At 42.9% G+C, this 10,973-nt stretch overlaps 1 protein-coding gene across 6 annotated transcripts in view; it reads right to left on the reverse strand.

Moving 5' to 3' along the window:
• Positions 1-10,605, reverse strand: part of UBAP1 (ubiquitin associated protein 1) — a 77,072-nt gene extending 66,467 nt beyond the window's left edge. For 2 of the 6 annotated variants that reach the window (XM_031933991.1, XM_026456180.1), the window contains exon 1: positions 10,370-10,599. The gene's annotated coding sequence lies outside the window, so the exon portion shown is untranslated. Of the gene's footprint in view, positions 1-10,369 lie in introns of all 6 variants that reach the window. The other 4 variants (XM_026456181.1, XM_026456178.1, XM_026456177.1 and 1 more) reach the window with 3 other exon arrangements.
• Positions 10,606-10,973: the final 368 nt, after the last annotated feature.

A 10,973-nucleotide genomic window follows, 5' to 3' on the forward strand; every position in this document is an offset into this window, starting at 1 on the left:
TTAAAAACAGTTATGTGCTCTCTTTGATTCTAGAGACCCTACTTTTAGCAAACATAAAATGGCCTTGGACCACAGCCTTGCAGACACATTTGCCTTTTAGAAGTCCTATTCCCAACAGGCCTCTAAAAGCTTCAAGATGGTGGAAAAAGTAAACTACAACTTTCGATCTTTCAACTCACTGTCCAGAGTTCTGCCATTACAATATAATCTCTCATGGCTAAAGACACTATTTTAAAAGTTTACACAGGCCAGGCACAGTGAATCACACCCACAATCCTGGTGCTTTAGGAGGCCACGGTGGGAGGACTGCTTGAGGCCAGAAATTTCAGACCAGTGAACATACTGAGAATAATAAATAAATACACTCTCAAGCCCACACCAGAGCTACTGACTCAGAATCTACATTTTAATAATACATCCAGGTTATCCATACACACACTAAAACTCTGAGAATCACTGATCTAAAACAGTGCTGTCCAACAGAACTTTCTACACTGATGGAAATATTTTATATCTCCATTGTCAATGTTGGAGACATATCAGACAGGGCAGATACAGAATGTCTCAAATTAGAACTGCACCTAAACATAATTTCTTACACTACTAAATGAAATAAATCTCCATTACCCTAATATATATACTCTTCCACTAAATATAATGCCAATAATATATCCAAAGCAGGCTGGGCACTGTGACTCACGCCTGTAATCCCAACACTTTGGGAGGCTGAGGCAGGTGGATCACTTGAACTTTGGAGTTGGAGACCAGCCTGTGCAACATGACAAAACCCCATCTCTACGAAAAATAAAAAAAAAAAAAAGAGCTGGCCATGGTGGCATGAGGCCGCAGTCCCAACTACTTAGGAGGCTGAACCGGGGAAGTCAAGGGTGTAGTGAACTGTGACTGCATCACTGCACTTCAGCCTGGGCAACAGAGCAAGACCCTGTCTCAAAAAAAAAAAAAAAAAAGAAAGAAAAGAAAAGAAAAGACAGAAAGGAAAAAAGATTCACTATTAAATTACAAGAACTGCGGGGCATGGTGGCTCAAGTCTGTAATCCCAGCACTTTGGGAGGATGAGGAAGGTGGATCCCCTGAGATGAAGAGTTCGAGACCAGCCTGGCCAACATGGTGAAACCCCATCTCCACTAAAAATACAAAAAATTAGCCAGGCTTGGTGGTGAGGGCCTGTAATCCCAGCTACTCAGGAGGCTGAGGCAGGAGAATCGCTTGAACCCAGGAGGCAGAGGTTGCAGTGAGCCGAGACCACACCACTGTACTTCAGCCTGGGTGATAGAGCAAGACTCTGTCTCAAAAAATAAATAAACAAATAAATTACAAGAACTAGCTAATATTTCCTCTTCAAGAAAACAGATAGGACAGGACATAAACAATTAAAGACCTTCCATGATTTTTGTTTAAGATTTTAATATAAAGTTTTTTTAACTTTTAAGTTTAGGCGTACATGTGAAGGTTTGTTACACAGGTAAACTTGTGTCATGGGGGTTTCTTGTACAGATTATTTCGTCACCCAGGTATTAAGCCTAGTACCCGTTAGTAATTTTTCCTGATCCTCTCCCTCCTATTTCTGCGAAAGTATTTTCAGAAAACAAAAGTTGTTAAGTTTGTTTCCTTTTGCTAGAATATCTCAGAAATACAGTAAACCTTTGATGAAAAAATGAAATATTTCTGGCTAGGCACAGTGGTTCATGTCTGTAATCCCAGCACTTTGGGAGCTGAGGTGGGTGGATCACCTGAGGTCGGGAATTCAAGTCCAGCTAGACCAACATGGAGAAGCCCCGTGCCTATTAAAAATACAAAATTAGCCGGGCATGGTGGAGCATGCCTGTAATCCCAGCTACTCAGGAGGTTGAGGCAGGAGAACTGCTTGATCCCAGGAGGCGGAGGGTGCGGTGAGCCAAGATTGCGCCATTGCACTCCAGCCTGGGCAACAAGAGCAAAATTCCGTCTCAAAAAATAATAATAATAATTAAATATTTCCAATTTTGAAAGTTCACAAACTACCCCTAAAGTCTGCTCCAACAGTAATTTTTAATTTGGCTGACCATTTGCCCTTGAATTCCACCCATGGAGCCAGATCACTTCTCTCATAAGGTGTGCTATAAGACACAACGATCGGCCGAGACAATCTCTTGAACCCTGGAGACAGAGGTTGCAATGAGTCAAGATTATGCCACACTCCAAGCTAGGCGACAGAGCGAGACTCTGTCTTTAAAATAAAATAAAAATATATATATAATGACCTACTAGAAGAAAGAAATGGGGAAGTTACTGCCCATATCCTTCCCTGTGAAACTACTGAAGTAAATGTTAACACTCCCAAACTATAGAAAGATTTTAGGATTAGGAAGATTCCATTCTTACCAATAAGGCTGCAAACCCCACCTGTGACCAAGACCATGATGATGAGATAAAGCAAAAGACAGGCAAAGCCAGCCTAATCTTTTTTATTATTATTTTTTTTTTTTGAGATGGAGTTTCTCTCTTGTCGCCCAGGCTGGAATGCAATGGTGTGATCTTGTGATCTTGGCTCACCGAACCTCTGCCTCTCGGCTTCAAGCAATTCTCCTGCCTCAGCCTCCTGAGTAGCTGGGATTACAGGAATCCACCACCATGCCTAGCTAGTTTTTGTGTTTTAAGTAGAGACAGGGTTTCACCATGTTGGCCAGGCTGATCTCAAACTCCTGACCTCAGGTGGTCTGCATGCCTTAGCCTCCCAAAGTGCTGGGATTACAGGTGTGAGCCACCACACCTGGCCCAAAATGGCCTAATCTTGAGTCTCCAATAGGTTATTAACAGAGGTTGGGAACAGGCCAGTGGTAGTAACAACAAAGAAGGCAGGGAGTTAAAAGGTAGCTGAAAGTGCCAGGCATGGTGGTTCATGTCTGTAATCCCAGCACTTGGGGAGGCCGAAGCTCAAGAATCACTTGAGGCCAGGCATTTAAGACCAACCTTGGTAACAGGGCAAGATCCCATTTCTTTAAAAAAAAAAAAAAGCTAAAGACTAAGATTAGCATTCAAATCGTTTAACTTTGTTGCTCTCTTCTATTTACCCATCAAATCTAATGGTAACTAAAAATTTCCTGTTACACTTTTCTGTATTTCATGAGGGACACTTTAAACTATGGTATTTACATAAGTAAGGATTCCCAATGATCTAAGAGCATGCCTTTCATAAATGTCAAAGGTATACTATATATCACTAAACAGTATTTGTAGTGTATTTTTAATCTGGTGGTTGTTTTATAATTCATTTTTTTTTTTTTTTAGTGAACGCACATTACTCAGGAGATGTTTTATATTTCAGTGTGATCCTTGCCCAGATCAAATATTCGACTCCTTAGAAGAACAATTCCTAAAGTCAAAGTACTCACTAATCTTCTCACGGAAAAAAGAAAACATGTTTTTTAGCAGCTTTAATACACAACATAGAAAAATCAATGTCACCAAGATGTATATATGTATTTATACATATAACTTAAGTCATAAGGGTTTAATGGTAAGTAGGAGACACACGAGCCCAAGGAACTGGACAGTTTCTTTTTTTTTTAAAAAAAAAAAAAAGCAAAAAACATTCTTCTAAGATGTTTCCATATCAACTCTTCCACAATCCACAATTATTCTTGATAAGATAGGAAACACACAAGTCCAAGGAACTGAACAGAGTTTAAAAAAAAAAAAAGAAAAGCAAAATATGTTCTTTTAAGATGTTTCCATATCAGCTCTTCCACAATTCACAACTATTCTTGATAAAGCCCAATACTGTAAAAACTAGACATCAAAAAAAATTTGAATATATTTTAGTGAAAGTGCTAACACCTTAGACTGAGCGACACACTATCAATTGTATATAATACTGTCCACACGAGAAAGGGCTCATTATCAAATCATATTAACATTTAATAAGATGCACATCTCATTCATAAATCTGTTGGTGTCTCAGTTTTCAACAATGTATGAAACCGACATGTAAAGCACAATCCAGCCTCCTTTTAAAACCCTGCGGCCCTATAACTCCAAAGATAACAAGAAAGCAACTTTTAAGAAGTCTGCCTTTGTCATCAAGCAGACATTGCAACTAAACGTCAGATGAGATACCACATTATAGATAGGTATACTACTGTATTTATTAAAACAGCATGCCTGGCAGCAAAGGATTTCCCAAATTTGATACAAGCACAAACCGGCCGGGTGCAGTGGCTCACACCTGTAATCCCAGCAATTTGGGAAGCCATGGCGGGTGGATCACCTGAGGTAAGGAGTTCAAGACCAGCCTGACCAATATGATGAAACCCCGTTTCTACCAAAAATACAGAAATTAGCTGGGCGTGGTGGTGGGTGCCTGTAATCCCAGCTATTCGGGAGGCTGAGACAGGAAAATTGCTTGAACCTGAGAGGCAGAGGCTGCAGTGAGCCAAGACCATGCCATTGTACTCTAGCATGAGCAATAAGAGCAAAACTCCGTCTCAAAAAAAAAAAAAAAACACACACACAAACCATGAAAGACTGAAAAATTCAGTTCATTAAAAATTATGAGCTTTTCTCACCAGAAGACTATGAAGAGATGAAAAAGTCAAGTCATAAATTGGGAAAGGATATTTGCAACCTATAAATTAACAAATAATTAGTATCCAGAATATATAAAGAACTCTTAAAAATGAATCAGAAAAAGAGAAACAACCAAAAAAAAATATAGGCAACAAAATTGAATATACACTTCGCAGAAGCACAAATGACTAATGAATATATATGAAAAGATGACCAGGTTCAGGAAATGCTGATAAAAAACACCATTTCAAACAATTTCAAACCCACCAGATTAGAAAAAAAAAATTAAAGTCTGACAATATCAAGTGTTGGGGAGGAAGTGAAGCAGCCAAAACACACACTGCTGGCTCTTGACTCAGTAACCACAAGATTTACAATTACCATGAGCCAATTCAGTGACTCAAACACTGGAAGTGTTTGGTAAGCATTAAGCAACTGATAATGACCAATCAAGCATTCTGAGAACACATGAGGATTACTGCCAAATACAAATTTTGGCCCTTAATGAACCAGATCCAATCTGACTCAGCAATATAAAAAAGAAACTTTCAGCCATTTATCCAGTTTATCCAGTTTATTTTGTGAAGTACAAAATAATCAGGTATTCATTTCCTCTTAGAATACTGATGACATAATGTGACTAAAATTTTAATGAACCATTTATCATTCCTGTTACACTATTATTTCAATGAAAACAAGCAGTTCACACTGGTATTACTTTAAAACTAGTGCTTATACCTTGTAGGAATTGGAAAGGTCCAGTGGCCACCTAAGAGGGGCAAAATGGCATAAAAGAATGCAGCATAGGCATTGAGATTGGACAGATTTCAGTTCAAATTCACTCTACCTAGCTGTAACTTTAGTTAGGTTACACAACCTCTGTGATCCTCAGTTTCCTCGGTACATAAAAAACACGCACATCACAACCTACCTACCTAATTCAAGTGTGAGAACTGAGTTTTTCTGGGGTTTTTTGTGTTTTTTTTTTTTTTTGAGACAGAGACTCGTTCTGTCGCCCAGGCTGGAGTGCAGTGGCATGATCTCGGCTCACTGCAACCTCTGCCTCCCAGGTTCAAGTGATTCTCCTGCCTTAGCCTCCCGAGTAGCTGGGATTACAGGCACCGCCACCACACCCAGCTAATTTTGTATTTTTAGTAGAGATGGGGTTTCACCACGTTGGCCAAGCTGGTCTCAAAATCCTGACCTCAGGTGATCCACCCGCCTGGGCCTCCCGAAGTGCCAGGATGACAGGGATGACTCACAGTGCTCGGCCAAGATTATTTCTTCTGAGGTAGGGTTTTGCTCTGTTGCCCAGGCTAGAGTGCAGGGGCATGATCTCGGCTCACTGCAGCCTCAAGCTCCTCAGCTCAGGTGATCCTCCCACCTCAACATCCCGTGTAGCTGGGACTATAGGCATGAACCACCAACCCCAGCTAATTTTTATGTAATTTTTGTAGAGATGGGTCTCACTGTGTTGTCCAAGCTGGTCTTGAATTTCTGGGCTCAAGCAATCCGCCCGCCTGGCATTTCCAAAGTGCTGGAACTACAGGCATGAGTCACTGCACCTGGCCAAGTATTTAACAGGGCCGGGTGTGGTGGCTCACGTCTGTAATCCCAGCACTTTGGGAGGCCGAGGTAGGCAGATCACCTGAGGTCAGGAGTTCGAGACCAGCCTGGCCAACATGGTGAAACCCCCATCTCTACTAAAAATACAAAAATTAGCCAGGCATGGTGGCAAGCACCTGTAATCCCAGCTACTAGAGAGGCTAATGCAGGAGAATCACTTGAACTCGGAAGGTAGAGGTTGCAGTGAGCCGAGATCGCGCCATTGCACTCCAATCTGGGGGATAAGAGTGAAACTTCATCTCAAAAAAAAGGATTGGCTGGGCGCGGTGGCTCACGCCTGTAATCCCAGCACTTTGGGAGGCCAAGGCAGGTGGATCACGAGGTCAAGAGATCAAGACCATCCTGGCCAACATGATGAAACCCTATCTCTACTAAAAATACAAAAATTAGCCGGACGCGGTGGCGCACCATCTGTAGTCCCAGCTACTTGGGAGGCTGAGGCAGGAGAATCGCTTGAACCCGGGAGGTGGAGGTTGCAGTGAGCCGAGATTGTGCCACTGCACTCCAGCCTGGCGACACAGCGAGACTCTGTTTAAAAAAAAAAAAAAGGAAAAAAAGTGTTTAACAATTCTGGCTCACTAGTATATACCTAGAGTCAGCATCCTTTCCTCTGTGAATCTTGCTACTTTCAACTAAAATTTCTAAAACCTGAAACTGTTACTCTCAATTCATAGGAAAATATTACTGTTACCTTCAAGTTATTTTCTAATGTTACAGGACACTGCATGTTACAGGTTGGAAGAGCACTACTCTGCTTGCTTCTTTTTTCTAATTGAACATACTTTTCCTATAAGAAATTCTGGGCCGGGAGCGGTATCTCACGCCTGTAATCCCAGCACTCTGGGAGGCTGAAGCAGGTGGATCACCTGAGTTGGGGAGTCCAAGACCAGCCTGATCAACATGGAGAAACCCTGTCTCTACTAAAAACACAAAATTAGCCGGGCGTGGTGGCACATGCCTGTAATTCTAGCTACTCAGGAGGCTGGGGCAGGAGAATCACTTGAACTTGGGAGGTGGTGGTTGCAGTGAGCTAAGATGGCGCCACTGCACTCCAACTTGGACAACAAGAGCGAAGAAGCTCCGTTTCAAAACAGAAAAAATTAATTCTGAAAAATCCTATTATTTCCTTAGAAATCTGGAAGAGGATGGATTTTCATTTGTTTTGGTATAGAAGCAGGGATTCCCATTCTGTATGGGAAACTAAACCCAGGTGATTTCTAAGATTCTTTTCAGTTCGAGGTTTTTTCTTTTTAATTGTTAGAAAAAAAGTTTATTTAACGTTTTAAGGCACTCTGTATTATCTTTTGCATTTCTTGAGAAAGACTGTCTAAAAAAAAACCCACCTGATTAATGATTAATAAATATTTTTAATGAATCTGTAAGAAAAAAGATTACTCTTAATCTACATTTGAAAAATCTCAATACATTCAATAATATAATTAAAGAACAGGAAAAACTTGTAACATTGGCATTTACACTCAGGGCTATGATATTTCAATTATAATGCTGAAAATATTCGGTAAAAATTTTGGTCACTGAATTAAACGTCAGGGATCCAGCTCGGCGTGGTGGCTCACACCTGTAATCACAGCACTTTGGGAGGCCAAAGCGGGTAGGTCATTTGAGGTCAGGAGTTCGAGACCAGCCTGGGCAATGTTGTGAAACCCCATCGCTACTAAAACTATAAAAATTAGCTGGGCGTGGTGGTGGCTGCCTGTAATCCCAGCTACTTGGGAGGCAGAGGCAGGAGAATCGCTTGAACCTGGGAAATAGAGGTTGCAGTGAGCTGAGATCACGCCACAGCACTCCAGCCTGGGCAACAGTGCAAGGCTGGGTCTCAAAAAATGAATAAATACATACATACATACATAAACGTCAGGGATCCTTAAATACCATAGTTAAAAGATACGCAAGATAATGTGACATTTGCCAGTCAAAAATACGTGCACTAGCAGCTCATGCCTCCCAGCAGTTTGGGAGGCTGCGGTGGGAGGATCACTTGAGCTCAGGAGTTCAAAATCAGACTGGGCAACATAAGGAGACCCCAACTCTACAAAAAAAATTTTTTTCATTAAAAAATACACTAACAATCATTGATGAGACTTGTCTACAGATCTACTGTTATCTTTTCAGAATACTGTTACTGTCTTCTTCAAAATCAAAGTGAAAAAATCTTTCAGATACACAGAAGAAATGCCATGATTAGGAAATCAGTCTTAAACACTAAACGAAAGAGAAATTGAAGAAGTTTTTATATTTACAGAGTTTAATTTTTTTTCTTTTGCCTTCTTTAAAAAAAAACACACACACAGGCCGGGCGCCTGTAATCCCAGCACTTTGGGAGGCCAAGGCCAGAGGATCATTTGAGGTCAGAAGTTCGAGACCAGCCTGACCAACATGGTGAAACCCCGTCTCAACTAAAATACAAAAATTAGCCAGCCGTAGTGACAAGTGTCTATAATCTCAGCTACTCGGGAGGCTGAAGCAAGACAGTCACTTGAACCCAGGAGGCGGAGGTTGCAGTGAGCCAAGATGGCGCCACTGCACTCCAGCCTGGGCAACAGACCGAGACTCCCTCTAGAAAAAAATAAAAAGAAACAAACAAAAAAGTTTTTTTTCCAATAAGGTCCTAGCAGGTTAGCAAAGTTATCTGCTGTGCAATGACAGCGATGGTCACTGACTAAAGAAACATTAAGTTTCACATCTCCATAATAATCATGATTGTTATTAATGCAACACACAGTAGGTATTCAATAAACACAATGAATTAATAGAACAAACTAGAAACAAAAGTTAAACTAATAAAATATCACTTATAGTAAGTTAATGCGGACAATGTAATTATTTTAAGACGAGATATTTCACATTCTTTGCCATAATACGAAACTTTTTTTTTTGAGTCGGAGTCTCACGTTGTCGTCCAGGCTGGAGTGCAAATGGCACGATCTCCGCTCACTGCAACCTCCGCCTCCCAGGTTCAAGCCATTCTCCTGCCTCAGCCACCAGAGTAACTGGGATTACAGGCGCCTGCCACCACGCCCGGCTGGCTTTTTGTGTTTTTAGGAGAGACGGAGTTTCATCATGTTGGTCAGGCTGGTCTTGAACTCCTGACCTCGTGATCCGCCCGCCTAGGCCTCCCAAAGTGCTGGGATTTCAGGCGTGAGCCACAGCGCCCGGCCAATACGGAAACTTTTAGTTTAACTAGGTTGGGACATTAACTAGAAAGAACTATCTTCTTTCTAAGAAAAAAGTATCTTCTTTTTCCCCACCATCAAATCTGACAAAATTAAAAAGGAAAACATCCACCATATCTAATCAAATTCTCAAATGCTAATAACTGAAAAGACAAAGCACTAACGAGTAAAGTTACAATAGAACATATATAATACTTAACCAAATTACCAAATCTGGTTTCGCAACACTGAATGGTGACTAAAAAGTATCAATATTTTATTTCAGTTTAACATAAAACGTATTTTTATGCCCAACCACACTTTTAACACGCTAGTCTGGAAACACATTTGGCAACAAAGGTCAAAGATCACTGATATAGCTCAAATAAATGAACCTGACGTTCCACAAGAAAGACTGGGGCGGTTCCTGAGGCCCAGGTGGACTGTATAGGTAAGCCTCCACCCAAGAAACAAAAAAGGCGGATAAACATACCTGGAGAAGACCAGACAAAGCCAAAGATATCCCCAAAAATCACTCAACTCTGGTCTAGTCTCCACCCTTTCTCCCCAATCTCACTGCCTCAGGGAGAACTCAATCTACACCGCACGTCCCCAGCTCACCCTAAACTCCCCACCACTCACCTTCTTTACTAAAACCTGGGTCCCCCTCCCTGACATCCTCTAGTTCCCACCGAGCTCTCAATCCAGCCCGACATAAGTCTACTATGCCTGTCTTCCAGTAGGGTATTAGTCTCCTTAATCCGAACTCATTTTCCCGCATCCCGTTTACCCTCCGCCCCTTCAACTCCGGTCCCCTCACTCCGACCCTTCTCCCAGAATCCTCCCCAAATCGCGGCTCTCCGGCCACTTTTCCCTCCCACCTACTAGCTCCGGCGCCTTTCACCTTGCTCGGCCCCCCAGCCCGTTTCCTAGTCTCCCAGTACCGGCCCCCCTCCCCCAACTCCGCCCCTCTTCCCCCTCCCCCAAAGGGAGGCCCCCCTCACCTGAACGCCGCCGCTGCCGCCGTCCCAGAAGCCGAAAGGTGCTGGCACCGGCCGGCCTCCGAGGCTCGGTCCCCGCTGAGCTCCCGACGGCCCCTAGGGAGAGCGAACGCCACCACCTCCAACTCTGCCCGCTCCGGGCCAGGCCGTCACCGTAGCCACCGCCAGTGCCGCAGCCGCCATGTTGAAGTCCTACTTCCCTCCTCCTTCCCCTCACCGCCCCACCCCTTTGGGCGTCTGACGTCATGGCGCCGCGCTCCACACGCCCGGACCAATGGGAGGAGCCGATGGTGACGTAGCTAATCTCCCTTCTAGCGAGGAGCTACTCCGGCAACCTGGAGCATTGCAATTGGAATGAGTAAACCTTGCTGACCCTAAGGGGAAGGAGGAAAGGAGGGGGTCACCAAGAGTGTAAGACTTGGGTTTGGCGAGGCGACCAAAGCGGGAAACCCAAGAGCCTTGAATCGCGAAGGGATGCCCAAAGAGTTAGCAGCGAGTCCTACTTGGGAATTAAGACGTCTAGCTTCTGTTCAGGGTCAGCCACCTGATACAACTCATACCCCTTCTGGGCCTCCCTTTTCCCATGGATTGAGGACTAAGTTGAAAG

The sequence above is a fragment of the Piliocolobus tephrosceles genome, chromosome 14 (assembly GCF_002776525.5).
Source record: "Piliocolobus tephrosceles isolate RC106 chromosome 14, ASM277652v3, whole genome shotgun sequence".
NCBI lineage: Eukaryota > Metazoa > Chordata > Mammalia > Primates > Cercopithecidae > Piliocolobus > Piliocolobus tephrosceles.